Below are 17,009 nucleotides of genomic sequence, written 5' to 3'. Positions count from 1 at the left end.
CCTTTCTCATACTCCCAAATTTTCTTTGCAGCAGATAATCAACACAGCAGCTTGTTTTAATATCTTGCATACTAATTGAGTGGTTCTTTCAGCATAACATATTGTTCCCGTACTCACATGAGTAAGACAAGATTTCTGAATCATTATTCTATTATCAGTGATTTTTCTAAATCATTGTACTCTAGACGGCTCCAACTATTAAATTATAATATGAAAATATAAAGCATTCATCAGAAAAGATGTTGTATGGGTTGCCAAGATGATGTTCGCAGTTTATTTTCATAAATCTCAAATAATCAGCCATACAGAATATTTTCAATGATTATTAATTCCTGCTTGGTTCTTATTTCCTGTGAGTCACGTTCCAGGGGATACATAAGTGGGCAGCCGATAATTATTTTATCTTTCATTTTGAAATAGAAATGGTGTCTGTTTCTGGGCAAGACATGATCAATTCTGTAAGGTATAACATTATCCTTTCTGGGTTTTAAAAAGTTTTGGTGCTTGAGTGAGTCATTCCTACGAGCTGCTCATTTGGAGAAAAGGGTGTGAGAATGATGTTTTCATCAAGCGGTTATTAGCTTCCCTTTACAGCAGCATGGTAGCAACATACTGCATGGAAAATGGAGACGTATGTTCTGCTGAAGTTACCCATGCATTATTCATGCTCCCTGCAGCCAATATAGAAAGGTTTTGTTATATTTGTAATATTTATATAATTTGAAGAGTTTTGTGCTTTAGTTGCACTTCTATGTTCATGTTTACTGTACAATAAGGCCCACTGTGTAGTATGTAGATTCATTGAGATTAATTTAATCAGTTAATTCTTTTTCAGAGAACATTTTTATTGAACAATTAATTGAGCAGTTAATTAAGTGCAACTTAATCTGTGTTATCAAAATGTTTAACAGGAACACATTAAAGACAAGAGGTTCAAAAAAACATGTCTTTTTACTTCAATAAGCATAAACACTGCTCTCCACACATTCATATTAATTTTACAAAGAGCAGATTACTGTCTTGAAATGTCTAATCTTGATAAGTATAAAATTAACAGTTCAACTAATTTAATTCATTAAGCGTCTGAGCATAATTCCTTCAAAAATTTGTTTTTTTTTTCTCCCTGAGAGCACTAATTTAAAAGATGTTCAGCCGTGGAGGAAAAGAGTAATGTTTATCAGGGGCCTGAATCACAACTGTCACGTTCAAGATAATCCAATCTCACGTCTGGACCATGCTTGTGCCCAATGTGTCTAGCAGCCCCACTGGGCAACACCTGAGAATCTGTACACAGTAAAATGTTAATTCAACTTAAACTTTTTAAATTTAATCCTTTATTTAACATGGGGATATATTGAGAATCTGTTCTCTTTTGCAAGGCTGCCCTGGGAGAAATGCCAGAGAGAACAGTTGCAAGTGGGGCGAGAGAGAATGAGATCAGGAATATAGCCCCTGGAGCAGTTTTCTTTGGTTTTCGGCAGGGTTCTTTTTTAATTTAGGCACCCAACTCATCTCTCCAGATGCAGGTCAGCATCCCTATATGCCAACCGGGGGCTCCAACCAGCAACTCTGACTGCCAGTTGAACACCCTACCACTAGACGACCCTGCTGCCCAGAGTACATGAATTCAGTTGGTCTTCAGTTGCCCTGGATTTTGCGCATGTTATCACTCACCAGCGACCCCTGCAGGATGATCAGCCTGTTGAGCTTCACATGAGGCGTCTTCCTCTGACGCCTGTCTGTGTTAGCCCAAGTTACGAGCTGCAATGCGATAAGAAGCAGCTCTTGTCTGTGCTCTACCAAAATCAATAGCTGAAGCTGCAGCATTGAACTGATAAATACGATTTGGCATTCCAATTCTGGAATAGTTACCGGTTTAAAGCTGTTCTGAACCAGGTCTGTGCTTCTCTCTAGAGACGGTGAGCAGCAGAACCCAGAGATACAGGGACTGATTCAGTGCGGGAGGTTATTCTACAGAGCTCACACAGAATATTTGGTAACACTTTACTTGAACCCTTAGACATAAGGCTGACATAACACTACCATACACATGACATAACAACAAGATGACATAGCAGCTGATGTCATAACAGCTGATGTCAGTTCAGGTTTTTTTGGTACAACAGATTCTATAATATGTTGGCATGACCGCTTCTGTCACTTGCCAATTTTAGATACAGTTAGTAACCTAGGGAGAGTTTATTCTACAGAGTTCACACAGAATATTATTTGAGCTCATTTGAATAAGTCTCCATTCTCTGTCTCTGAATCTTTTCTGACAAGGAATATTTAATAACACTATTCACAATGTTTGTTCTGCTCACAACTGTGTCAGGGGGTGTGCCACTGAGAACAGACTCAAGGTGAAAATCCGTATTAGCATGAGAGCCCCTTGCTAAACAATGTATGCATTGTCATGGATTCAGATGAAACTGACTATTACACGGAGTTTGTCATGATCAGACAGGGACAAAAAATCTGAGCTGAAAATAACAAAGTGGAAATGATGCTTTCAAAAATAAGCAAGAAAATACTGAATAGAAATGAATACATAAAAGTCTGAATTTCATAAATGTATTCTTTCGCATCATTTTCCAGATCATGTAATTTAAAATAAGTGTTAATTATATGTTCTTATGTTCTTCTACACTCACTGAGCACTTTATTAGGTATTTCATAGAATTATTGGTCCTCTGCTGTTGTTGCCTATCCACTCAAGAGGTTTGACATGTTGTGTGTTCAGAGATGCTCTTCGGCATACCACTGTGTGTTACTGTCACCTTCCTGTCAGCTTTGACCAGTCTGACCCTTCTCCTCTGACCCCTTCTCTCTGCAAACTCTAGAGACTGTTGTGTGTGAAAATCCCAGGAGATCAGCAGTTTTCTGAGATAATCAAACCATCCTGTCTGGCACCAACAATCATTACACGGTCAAAGTCACTAAGATCACATTTCTTCCCCATCCTGACATTTGGTCTGAAAAACAGCTGAACCTCTTGACCACGTCTGCATGTTTTATGCATTTTGTTGCTGCCACATGATTGGCTGATTAAATATTTGCATTAACAAGCTGGTGTACAGGTCTACCTAATAAAGTGCTCATTGAGCGTGTATGCTCTGTGTAAATGAGGTTGTGATAACCCGCAATCCAGTATGTCACAAGTAACCCTATGTCTGAAAATGTTCACCATATCTCATCGAATATGTTATGGTAAATATTAAAATAAGGCTGGGTGGTTGGGTGTGGGCTTATTTTTATTTAAGGCTGGGTGGTTGTTACAGAAAATGCTGGCTAAAGTCGCAAAGCAGTTCAGGCAAAGCTGTTGAGAATCATGGAGAACTGAAAAAAGAATGGCAGAAATCACAGAGCGTTTTAAAAAACATTAAATAGAGCTCTTGCGCAGCAGTGGGAAATGATTGAAATAACCTCTGTGACTGTAGCAACAGTAAAAAGTGCTTGAGGAAAAAATCAGTGGGAAGTTGCCGCTAGGAACAAATACAAGTAGAATGCATTCAGAGGAAGATGGATTTAATCAGTGTGGAAAGAAGCTTTTCCTTTTGGCTTTAATTTAGCAGAACGTTGTTAGAAACAGAGCATGCTCAAATTGCATGACTAAAATAATAGATCATGACTGCCATGTGTCCATTTTTATTTCTTTTAAGTTTTGTTTTTGTACAACATGTTGTACATTGTGAGTTTTGAGTCTTTTTAGTCACTGACAATACCAGAGTGCTTAGCAACAACACTACTGACAGGGACCGTCATCCATCTAATTGCAACAACTGATAGTGATGGAAACCTCGGTCCCAGAGTCTATATGCATTGTTGCACTTTGCGTCTCCCGGCATGTGCCAATGAGGCTGAAATGCTTAGGCTTATACAAATCTCACTGCTGGCTATGTTATTGTTGACGGCTACCACCCAAAACTGCTGAAAAATCACAGAAAGCACTAAAAAACAGGGGAAATCATGGAAATGCCCAATAAACGATGAAAGTCACAGAAGTGCCAAAAAGGCTAAACATCGTGGAATCCATGACACCCAGGCATAGCCACGAAACATTAAGAGTGACAGGCTCCAGACTTCCACTGGCAAACATTTTACCTGTTTAAGAGTCTGTGCTTAAATGGCACGCCGAGATGAAATGTGACATGCTGAAACTTCATGGTCTTTTTATGTTTGCATCAGACTGACTAGAGGAACATTTAAGATGACAGAAAAGGTTTTAAAAAAAGCCCTCCCTATGCACCCATTGAATTTTCAAGTACAGTTTAGTGTTATAACTGTCGAGAGCAAGAGAGGAACATGCATGAGTGGAGCATATATGATAATCACTTATGATTTATACATTTTTTAAATATGCCTTTGGGAGGAGCGCCTCCATCCGGCTTTCCCTTACCTGTGTCCAGTCGGGACCAATGAGGCGACAGTCAGAAGCATTAAAGAACCAGCCAACTCTTCACCTTCAGGGGTCCTCTCCCACTATTTATCTTGATAAAGCAAGGCTCTCGTTGAGCTTCCTCTCAGCTCTTTTTAATTCAGCCACGGGGCAGGGCGCAGATTGTGAATGATTAGCCCTCCGCCGCGTATCCTTTCCTGTTCAGGGATCCACTTGGGTAATTAGCGCGCTCTTAGAGAGCGAGGGTGGAGGTGGACAGTGGAAAGAGGTGACCCCCCCCCCCCCCCCCCACGTCTCCCCTGTGTCTCCCGGACGTAGGGTTCAGCACACGTTCCGCTGTCGTTTTCCCAGTCACTCGTTAGGGGTAATTAGTCAGCTGTGGATGCAGCCTGTGTAGGCACTACGCCTGGAGGTTTGAGGGTTACCCCGGTAATGAATTTCACCTCTTCCATCCTGGAAGGCTTCCAAGGGGTTGGCGTGGTCCTGCAAGGGGACGTTAGTGCGCACTCTGACCCAGCTTGTGCCAATTACAAGAACAACAACCCACCCAACACAGCAAAATCCCCACATCACCTTACAAAACGCATGTTTCCACCCCTGAAACAGGAATATAATTAAGCATATTCAACAGTTTTTTCTACAAGCAGATTGATCAATAAGTAAAAATACTCATCGATCAATCTGTCCATGCAAAGCTACACAGAATGGAGGGAAATGTGGACAAATCAAATATGTATACAGTATGTGCAAATTTCAAAGGATAATTAATTTATTTAGTTTACCTCAATCTTATGGACTTTCACGAAGTTTAAGTCACAGATTGTTGACCTTTAATCCTATGGTACTTTTTGTGCAATGTCTTGAGGCATTGAATCATCCTCGATCTTCACAGTCTGGCTCACTGATGCTACAAAGGCTGCAACTGTCTGGGTCATTGCAAGATCAAATCTTTCAAAGCATGTTTCGATTAAAAAAGCGGCTAAAATAAGTCCTTTATGTGGAAACTCTTACAAAGCAAAACAAGGTAGGGTGAGATTTTGGCCTTTTGACTTTCAATGACTGCTGAGAGACCCATCATTATAGCATCTTTAATACAAGATTTGGTTGAAGATTCAGTTCTAAGATAAGAAATAAATAACTCAAATTCATCATAAAACTAAAATATAATATAAATTGTGTTCACTTGGCTTGACTTTTTCAGTTTTGTCAAAGACTTCAAATCCTTATCCTTTTTTTTTGTAAACTTATTACTAACATAAAATAAACTAAAAGAAATCACAGTGGACATGTTCTTGACAAGACCTAAATGTTGAAGAGCACCATTTTATAAGAACACAGACATTAACATTCCTTTATAAATGGTATCAATTATCCACTCGATGCCTGATGTAACTGCTCCTCCACGGTCGGTCTTTTATTTAATTCCGGCTCCTGGAGACTGACAAATCAGCAGGTTGCTTGATTTAACTATTTCCCTTCCTCCTACAACCATATATGTCAAGACAACCAAGCCCAGATTCAATCTAACTTTGATGTCTGGTGTCCTACGTTTCAAACTGTCTGCTTAACTTAACAGGATTTTTTTTTTTCTGCTGGGTTTCTCTTGGTGTGCCAAGTTAGAAAGTCCATTAAAATTGGTTGGGTGTGCACTGTGAGTGCTGTGAATAGGTGTGCTAAGCATTGTGGTGTGGCCACACTTTTACACCGTGCTGTAAAATTGTCATTGATAAAATGGGTATTGGGGGTAAAAACTGTTTTATTGACAAATTACTTTACTTACTTTTTTTTTTTGGCAATTGAATCAGGGGATGATTAGGCAGGAGGTTAAAAGAGCCAGGTTGAGAATTTAGCCAGGACACCTGGGAATCCCCTACACTTTTTTGCGAAGAGTCAGGACCTTCGCATCCGAAAGACACCATCTCCTACAGCACAGGGTTTCCATCACTGCACTAGGCCTTTATTTGACCAGAGGGAAGATTGACCCCTACTAGCCCACACACACCACTTCCAGCAGCAACTTACATTTCCCAGGAGAACTTAATCCAAGTATTAACCAAGCCCACACCCACTGTTATGTTCCTATGTTCTGTCTGTTAGTTTATCATTGTTTATTATCATTATTCTTGTAATTTATTATTTTTCGTATTCATGTCTGGTGTTCTGCTTATATTCATTAGTCTTTGCACTTGTCTTCCCCTGTGATGTCTGAGTCTGAATGTTTACTAGCCCAGTCACTCCCCTGTCTGCTTGCCCCACTATTCGGGTGTTGACGGTAGTTCCGGGGTTCAACCTTCCTTCCAATCTTGCATTCCTTACTTCCTGCTTTCTCTCCATTTCATGTTTGTACATAGCACTAATATACTAATCCCAACTAACATAGAATTTGTACAGTACTAATTATACTAACACACTAATATGCTCAGTTTCAGCAAAGTATTCGCATCTGTCTCTCCGTATCTCTGCATCTCCTGATTCTCTGCAATTGTCTACTCTCCAGTCCGGAGCCGTTTGTATTACATTTGTGTCTTTGTGAATCCAGTCCGCTTTTTCGTTTCCCCCCTCGTTATTGTGCTATCACCCTTTCATGTGTCTCACCTGATGTTTATTTGCTAGACCGCCCTCACTCCCATGCCCCGCCTAGTTTGTCTCATTCCCCTGTGTATTTATACCTGTCCTTTTCAGTTGCATGCTGCTAGTTTGTCTTGTCCTGTTTTTTGTTTCCGAGCCCTTTATCCTTCCCCCAGTTCTAGCCCCCTTGTTCCTGAATCCTTGTACCCGAGTCCTTGCCCTTGTTTTTCTTGATTTCCTGTTTTGTCCCCTGCCTGCTTCCCTGGACTCTTCTTTCGTTGTTGTGGATATCTGTACCTCTGCATTGTTGGACTGACCCCCTGGTTTTTGACCTTGGCCTGTTTTGTGACTACGCTCTGTCTGCCCCTTCACCTGCTAGTAAACTTGCCATTTTCCACACCCCTCTGTCTGCTTCAGGTTCCTGTCCTCCCTGCCGTGACACACTCAGCTTCAGCCATTTGGAAGGAGCTGGGTACATGACAGTATGGCTGCTAGCTAAGATCTTTAATTTAGTGAAATTGGCTAACCTCATTTGCAATATTTTTGTTGTGTTAATAAAAACATAACAGAAGTAAGAATTGGAGTCTAATGCTTGTTAAGATTTATTTTTGTTGACTTATTTTTTGTTTTTTGCAGTGTAAGGCCTGGACTAACAGGGTCCTGCTTCAGAATGGATTTGATCGATCCTCTCGGGGCCAGGCGATATGTCCTGGGACCAACATATAGGCAGAAGCTGGAGGTAGGCTGCTGAGCACACTCGTTTCTTTAACTGTGCTGTCAACAGAAGACGGACCGAACATCCCCCGTCTGGAACCCTGCCCGTTCCATTCCCTTCCCCTCCCCTTCCCCATGGTCCTTTTCCCTCCGAGCTCTAGGTTGCGGGAGCTATCGCACGGTCGGCTCGGGTTCCCTCTGTCTTTTTTCAGCACGGAGGCCCCGGAGGTGCTCATCGGTCTGAGCATGGGTTGTCTGACTGCATGGTAAATGGGTTCTAACCGCCTCCCCTGTAGTCCCTGCCACAGATCATTATGATTCAGATGATTAGGGTACTGAGTAATATGGCCCTGGGGTCCTGTTGTACATTCATTATATGACTGCTCCTGACCCCTCTCATTAGGGAAACCATGTCCAACTGCACAGAGTATGCAATCTTACTTCAGACACAGTGACCCATGGGCGTTATCCTCTTTTTCAAGGTGGATACAGTATCTTGTCACCAAAACACTTTCTCTAATTTATTGCTTCTTCTTTCATTTTCTTGAACAACTTTGAGAAGAGACCTGGAACAAACCCCCTACAGTCTATAATAGCCTATAGATGGAGTTTAAGTGGTGACTAAACTAATGACAGGAGAGCAAGATTGACAGTATATTAAAAGGAAGGCTTACCTTACAATTAAAATAATAGGTGGCCAGTGAGTATCCACTGAACTGCTTTATATACTGTATTTCATAAATGTAAGAAATGAGAACTAAGAACTGAATTTTTAAAATTTGAATGCATTGAGACTGCTGTAATTTAAGTGATAATCCAGCTGGTAAATAACTGTACAATTGCATGTGTTGTCAGTATTTGTATATTTTGTCGCGTTCGTCATTTACATAATGTTTGCAATATTTCAGACTGAATTTATTTAGTTACAAATTGAGATCTAACCCATAAATTGAATTGTACAGAAGTCCCAGCAATGTCAGTGTCTTACCGTAGAATCTCCACATTGCAGCCATTTTAAGAAATATTTCTTGTGGAATTCATCTGTTATGGCAGTTTTTACAGTGGTAGTGGTAGACAAGGAGTTAAAAAAGTTACCTTTAGTGCACTTTTGTCAGAGAAAAATACATGATTGAATTAATAAAAGGCCTTAGTCCAGTTGCGTAATTACCTCAGTAATAATGGGTTCTGGGTGGTAGGCAGGCATGCTAATTTCTCGTAAATTAGTGCTGCTTTTAAGAATCCCAGGAGAGTTCATTAACTGTTCCTTGACCAATATAGCACACATCTCAACAGTTTTATTACACTTAGGAGTATCTAATTGCAGGTCTTTATATTATTTTGAGTCTAGCACCAATTAAAGGATATCCATTAAGATCACTTAAAGAACCGTTCTAATGGGAAAAGTGGTTTTGTTCTGGGAGTTTGTTGAAAAGGATTTTTCTTTTAAATTTAAAGTTTATTCTTTTTAAGCCTTACCTTCTGCGGGGCTTTGATTATCACACAGCAGCCATCTCAGTCATACACTTGGTATTGTCTGTGTGCACATATAAAATGGCCGTCTATCGGTTACCCACATGGTAAAGGCATTTTCCTGGTAGTTTGCATGGACAGCTGTTGGATATTTGGCCTAATAGACTCTTTTTTTTTGTTTAGAACACCTGCAATGAGACAGACAATGCTGCATGTAACAGTTACAAAGGCAGGTACACAAACAATAAAAAAGCACCAATGTGTTGTATGTTATTCAACAGAGACAATCTATGATAAACTCATGGAACTGATGATATACTGTGTTCTCATGAGTTTTTTAACCACATGTAGTACCTGTCACCTTGGGCTACACTTTTTAAACGGACGAATGAATGTGTTCACTTTCTGTTTGGTTGGTATCAACTGTACTGATAGATTAAAACTTTGATTTTGGAGCATTGCATCAAGTGTGCAAGTCTAATTGTTTCACAGTTTCTAGCGCTGGTGTGCGTGTGCGTGTGTGTGGAGAACTCCAGTTTTATGCAAATGCACCCCGTAGCTGACCAAAATGTGTTAAATACTTCCTCACAGATTGACATAGAAAGCATGGATATGTGGGTTATGAAGTGCTCTTGTTAGTTGCAGGCAAGTTAATAATGGAAACACACAATTAACACACACAAAACTCTAATCACATGCATAAACTTGATAAAAAAGCACGAGAAAAAGCATTATTCATTGACTTAAATCCAAAATTCTCCTTTGAAAGCTTTTCAGAAATGTTTTGACCTCTGCTGAAGGACCCTCTGGTCCCTCGTCCTGGTCTGTATATTATTATTTCTTGTGCCAAGCTGCAACTGAAAGTAAGTGGCACTGGGCTTGGATGAGGCGCCTACTGTTGAAAGGAGGTTGCTGCTAGGATGGATCTGGTTGGAAAATAAGGCCACACTTCCCTGGGGAAGAAAGTAAAAAAGAAAACTGCTTCTGTGATGGGGTAATCTTGCTTCAGGAGGTTCCATCTTTTAGATGAGATATTTAATCAAGATCTTGACCCCTTGTGCATTAAAAGTCCCAGAGCTGTTATTGAAAGTGTAGGGCTGGTACCACCTTTATTCGCATCAAATTCTTCAATCCGACTATGTCAGCCTGGCTAATAACAACCTGTCACCACATAAGCGATCGGTGTTATAATCCCCTGACTTCTCTGACATACTGTATGTGTCCCTCCATGTGTTCAGTCATATTTACAAGCTTGTAAAATAGAGGGATAATATATATTTTCATATTTTAATGGTCAGAACAGGCTAGCCAGCTAACTATGGTACCGTTATTGCTTTGGTTAAAGTTTATCTGTCCTGTAATGTCAATTATGGCTGTTTTAAATTGCTAATTGAGTATAGCGTTGCACTACAAAAACTGTGTACTTTGTGCCATTGTTGTCAGTTCTTATATGCAGACCTGGGTATAAATATGTGTTTGAACAATTCAGCTCTTTACCTTCGAGACATACCTGAAATGATGGTTTCAAGTGCATTTGATTTTAGGAGGCGGACAACAAAGACTTAAAAAAGTTGTGGGAGAGTGTGAGCTATGATGCGGACCATATGGTTTGTTTGTGCTCCCACTCAAGTCTACACTGTGTTAAACATTAATCTGCAGTACCCCAGTAATCTGCAGGAATTATTTGTGGTATCAAAAGGGCTAAAGCATTTGTCCCAGGTCTGGTAAAATATTTCAAATCTCAATTTTCTTTGTGAAACATTTTTTTAGTTTACTGGGACACAATCCACAGTTGAGAAGCATCTCATTGTTTAACCCTTTTGTTGTCTTAAGAGTAAAAAAAGTGATGCAGCACTATGTTTAACAGCAGAGAAAACCCCCTAAATTATCTTTTTTTCAACTTGATATTTGATGACAAACTTTATGATGAGTGACAGTTTGTTTCTTCATGCAAAATAGTATTAAATTCATTAAAATGTTTTATTTATTATACTGCTTTATTTTAGGGGTCTAGTGAAGGTGGGTCATTTTCTACCCTGAGGACAAGGGGAGTACACAGAATGTTAAGACGACACAAGCGTGAAAAATGAGCTTGATGTTGCTATATGAAGGTCAGCATTATTCTTCCCTGAAAATATTCAGGGAACAGCAGTGTATGGAACTAATGGAAAGTGATGACAATGAAATTAAGGCCTTTTAGGGCATCTGGCTCATAGTTGATGCCCTATGCCATTAAATATCTACACAGGCCAGCATTTTATCCTGGGTTGTGTGGATTGATTTTGCCTGTCTTATGCCTGTCAAGTGTAGTGAACATAAAAAATAAAAATAAAAGATTTCAGCATGACGCTCAGTGGCATGGCACTGAAGTACAATTCAGTGCTCACAATACAGTAAGAGAAGTGCTAGCAATGCTGCATTTCCTCAATGTGACTTACTCAAGAACCAATACCTGTCGCAATGTTCGTGGAAGTACTGTAAATGCAGATAACGTGACTTATTTAAATACACATCTGGACCACAAGATTGGATTATTTGGATCCTTATTTCCTTACTGAAATTGAATGCATCATCTTCACTTTCTTCTCTTTCAACAGACCAGGCACCACCACGGACGATATATTGCTTTGGACATTCATAAAGAACAGCTGTGTGATGCTCTTTAATGTTCACTTGTCAAGTCACACGTTTTACTTCAAAAACATAAGTTGTTTACAGACAGCATACATTAAGTACAATTGGAACTGCTTGTTCTGCCATGTCAACATTGTATTTGCATCAATAAATATTCTCAGTGTTTGCTTCCTCTAAATGATGGCCCATAATTTGCTATTATACATCAAAAGACAAGCAGTTTCAGAGTGAGGCATCCAATATTCACCACAGGTAACTTTGTGGAAAAGACACCTGCATGATTATTTCAAGCTCCAATCTCATCATGACACTGTAAAACTGTGTGCTGCCAAATTATAATAATTTTTCAAATAATAACCAGATCAAAGATGAATGGCGTGTCTCAGCATTGTTGGCTGTCAGTATGATGTTCAATGTCTGAGGTGCCATACTTAAAATAAAAATAATACCACACTGCAGACAGACATTGCTGTGCCACTTATCATTCCACTTGTAATCTCCATCTTTGAACATCGGTCTGTAAGGTGTAAATAGATTAAACATGTTGTTTCTCATCGTACAGTGCCTCCAGCACTTGATGAAAAAGTACAGAATGATACAATGATATTTCCAGTGATAAATGACATTCTACCATTTCCTGGTTATTTTCCCAAAAAAGGATTGAAGAAATGTGCCTTCATGGCTCCATTAGAGGTTCTCTAGTATACTTACTCCAGGAACAAGCCCTTTAATGGGGGCCTAGGGTGATTCTCACATATACTAGCAGCTATTTACCTCAACATTATATTTTAAAATGCAAATTCGAGGTGCTGCCCATCCTGCTAATATGCTTGTCGTCAGTATATGGCCCCAAATATGGCCCAGAGACTCTTAATCATAATTATAATCACCCCAACATTTTTGAAGATTGGAATACAACAGGAAAAAAGACATAAATGTTTAACGGGGTTTGCGTCTGTTATTGCTTTAACCTCTGGGTTTTGTGTTCACTATTTTTACACAGTGTTCAGTTTTTTTTTGTTCAGTGTTATTTACCAAGTGCATGCTGCATTAAAGACTGCTACAAAATGGTTTTACTGCAGGTGTCTCTTAAAACTGTTATAAACCACACATATAATATATAAACCACACCAGAAAACATATAAAAACTGATTAAAATTGGAATAAATCATAAGAATGTCAAATACTGAAGGCCAATCATGAACAGATTCTCACCGCTGCTCTTCCGAGAAAATGAAAAAAAAATTACCAGGAAAGTGTTTAAAATTAATGTATCAAACACCAATCTTCGCCCTCCTGCACATTCAAATCATGTTTAATGCGTCACACCAACTGAAAGTGATGATCCAGCTCCATCAGTCACTGCATGACAAAGACAGCCAGCCAAAGGAGCAGATCGGCAAGGCACTTGTTCAGACTTTCAGACACAGATTAATCCTTTATTGAAATATGATGTCCCTCCCTCTCTCGCCTTTATGCTTATTCATGCCTGACAGCTGAAATCAATTTCTACCCTCACGCGCATGCAGACCGGCGATACGCTCTCTCTCGAGTGCCCAGGTGCGCGCACACAATCCCCATTAGGAGTGTACAAATTGGACGCAGGGTAAGATCCCTGAAAGGAGCTAAGTGAGACCAGCTCTATTAGTGAGGCGAGGGAAGATATCTCTCAGGGGATCGTCCGGGATAAATCAAAGACCGCCTTGTCCCCATCTACTTATAAGCAAGGCATTTTGGGAGCCTTGATTTGGTGGTTTATTTTAGACCACTAATTGGTTGTTTGGTTTTACTTTGCTGTGTTGTTCTCTTCATTTCCCAGTCTTTTAATGCTTGTGTGTCACTTCAGTATTTCACAACAGGAAAGTACATGTAGCACTGTAATGCCTACATAATCACACGTGTGCTCACAAACACACACACACACACACACACACACAGTCTTTCTCTCACACACACACAAACAGACAAACACACAGACATACACTATTGCTTTCTTCAAACAAGTTCTTTTCATCTATCCTTTGTCCTCTTGAGGGTTTTTTTGATGGTAGTCCTAAATTATATACATTGAGTTTCAATCACAGCAAGTCTGCGAGACCATGTTGGATGACTACCACTCATGAAGGACTGGCTTTGATAGGTTTCCTGCGGGGCAGACATGGTTTGGGCCTCAAAAGAGCCATCGGGTCTACATCACAGCTCTCCTAACACTCACATCTTGTTATCCACCACCTAAAATGGAACAGCTTTGAAACTAATGAATGCAGAATCACATTTGGACTTGTTCGGCCTATGCCCCGATATCAGGAGACCTCACAGTTCAGTTTGTGTGCATATTTTCTTTAACTGTTTCTTCCTGCCAAATCAAGCACTCCCTTCATCAATGAGTCTAATGAAGGTCTTGCATAATTACTCTTTCCATGTTAACCTTGTATTTTGTCTTACACAAAGGTCTGGCTTAATCCTTCCTGAGTTACAGCCATAGAAAGAACCTGAATGACTTTTCATTTATTTTCTCTGACGATTTTGAATTTTGTCCAGTCATAATTATCACCTGCCTCTGCGACTCTGCCTGCAAGTCTGACCTGGGTCAAATAAATATTTATGAAGCCCATGGACTAGGGGTGTCCAATCGTATCTGAAACGGGCCTGTGTGGGTGCAGGTGTTTGTTTTAGCACAACAAAAAGACATCTGATAAATAAGCCATCTACTTATCAAGGTCTTGATTGAAGACCATTATTTGTTGATTATATGAATGAGGTGTCTGAGAAAATTGGGCTGAATACATTTTTTTTTTGGTGGGTGGGCCTGACTGAGAAATTGATTAATTTTGAAAACTGTGTCCATTGAAAGCATTTTTTTTCAAAGCAAAGAAAAATGTATTCAGTTTGAGTGCTGTTGTGCTAACTGTGTGAAGAGTTCTGAAAAAAGTAAACTTGTTAAAAAAATGCTTGTTAGCAATTGTAAAAAGCTGTGAAGTTCTCTGCAGGAATTTAATGGTGTCTAAAGACAGTATTTCAAATATTGTTTTGATCCTGATCTGTTTCTGAAGGGCACACACACACACACACACACACACACATACACACACACACACAAACAAGCTCACAAGTCCTCAAAGCCTCTTCTTTTTGCTCTGCAGGTGAACAGCTAATCTGCGCAGTTGCAGCAGTGGGGGAATGCATAGCTGACACTGCAGGCAGCTCGCAGGCAGCTAACCAACCAGAAGAGCTGGCCTCCAGTGACAAGGCAGGGGGTGGCAGTCATTTAGCAGACACCCTTTCCCAGAGTGACTTAAAATGAAAGAGGACATAAATGCAGTCGTTTATATTCCTACGGCACTGATATATGAGTATTCCGACATGGCTAACAACATTTTCGTACCAGTGGGTGTACAGTATATGCACTGTAACGATCAGAACAGGGAATCAGCCTGGATTGCAGTGTGTGTCACTGAACTAATAACAAGTACTTGGATTGGATATGCCAGTCAGAAACCTCAGGTGAAATCTCATTCTCAGGAATTGACAGTTTAAAGGAGTGCTGTCTTACAAGCATTGTGTACCAGGCCCCTGTTCTTAGTCAGAATGAATACCTGGCACAACCACACAAAAAACTATAGCAGTGAATCAATGAAATGTTCTCTGTTCTCCTGGAGACAGATGAATGAGGGGAAAAAAGGCACAGCTAATGTTCGAATCGATGCCCGACTGCAGCGCACTGCCCAAGCTCAAATCAAACGCAGAAGTTGACAGATGACGAGAGAGCGATCCGTACGCGATACATCAGAGAGAGGCTGGTGTTCGTCTCCATGGCAGGAGCATGAGGTTTAGGGGGGGGAGGGTGCTGAATAATGCATAAGGAAACCAGAGGAGGGAGGAATGGCGTCACAAGATGGCACTCTGGAAGATGACAGGCGCTGAAAGACGTGACTGCCTGCTCGGGGATCTGAGAGAGGCGCATTACCGAAACGACACGCCGAGGCCAGCAGGAGGCCGACGCACGCCTCAGTGACACCACAGCGTCTGTCACCGAGCGGCCGCCATTCTGCACGGTCAGAGCCAACCAGCCGTGGCCCACGAGCCCCCAAGTCCAAACAAGGGCCCCCAAATCCTGACAAGAGCCCCCAAGTCCTAACAAGGGCCCCCAAATCCTGACAAGAGCCCCCAAGTCCAAACAAGGGCCCCCAAATCCTGACAAGAGCCTCCAAGTCCTAACAAGGGCCCCAAATCCTGACAAGAGCCCCCAAGTCCAAACAAGGGCCCCCAAGTCCTGACAAGAGCCCCCAAGTCCTAACAAGAGCCCCCAAATCCTGACAAGAGCCCCTAGGTCCTACCAAGAGCCCCCAAATCCTGACAAGAGCCCCAAGTCCTAACAAGGGCCCCAAATCCTGACAAGAGCCTCCAAGTCCTAACAAGGGCCCCAAATCCTGACAAGAGCCCCCAAGTCCAAACAAGGGCCCCCAAGTCCTAACAAGAGTTCCCAAATCCTAACAAGGGCCCCCAAGTCCTAACAAGTGCCCCCCCAAATCCTAACAAGAGCCCCCAAACCCTAACATGAACCCCCAAATCCTAAAAAGAGCCCCCCCAAACCCGAACAAGATCTCCCAAGTCCTAACAAGAGCCCCCAAATTTTGACAAGAGCCCCCAAATCCTGACACGCGCCCCCATTCCTTTGGCTTCTATTGAAATGCTTTCAGTATCACATCGCGTGTCTGGTGGTGGGCGTACTTCAAATGCTCTGGAAGTTGTGAATATGAGTATCGCAGAGGGGGGGTGATATTTGTCTCTTGAGGCGCTCTGAGCGTGTGGTGCCACGCTCCGTCCTGTCTCCGCCGCTCGTTCCTCCGCTCCCTCCCCGTCGCTCTGCGAGCTCTCTGACGGATGGACAGGAGGGCTGAGCGAATGGAACGCGTGAGCGGCGTTCAGCATCTGCCACCATTCGTCACCTAGTGGCTTAATTACTTATCGCCGGTGGCGACGCGCGGCAACTCCCCACCTGCCGCTCCGTGTCGGCGCCTCGCCCGTCGCCGCGGACGACGCTAGACTCCGTGCGTAATTAAAGATCCGCCTCACGCAGGTGATGACAAGCAAGTCAGCAGGATGCTAATGAATGCTCCCAAAATCTTTCCATTACCGGCTTATAAATAGCATCTGGTGGCGAATGTGCTCCCCACATGTTTAAAATATAGGAGGGATCAGCTCTACATTTAAATGTGCGTTT

The sequence above is a fragment of the Conger conger genome, chromosome 11 (genome assembly GCF_963514075.1).
Source record: "Conger conger chromosome 11, fConCon1.1, whole genome shotgun sequence".
NCBI lineage: Eukaryota > Metazoa > Chordata > Actinopteri > Anguilliformes > Congridae > Conger > Conger conger.
This window is presented reverse-complemented; position numbering follows the sequence as displayed.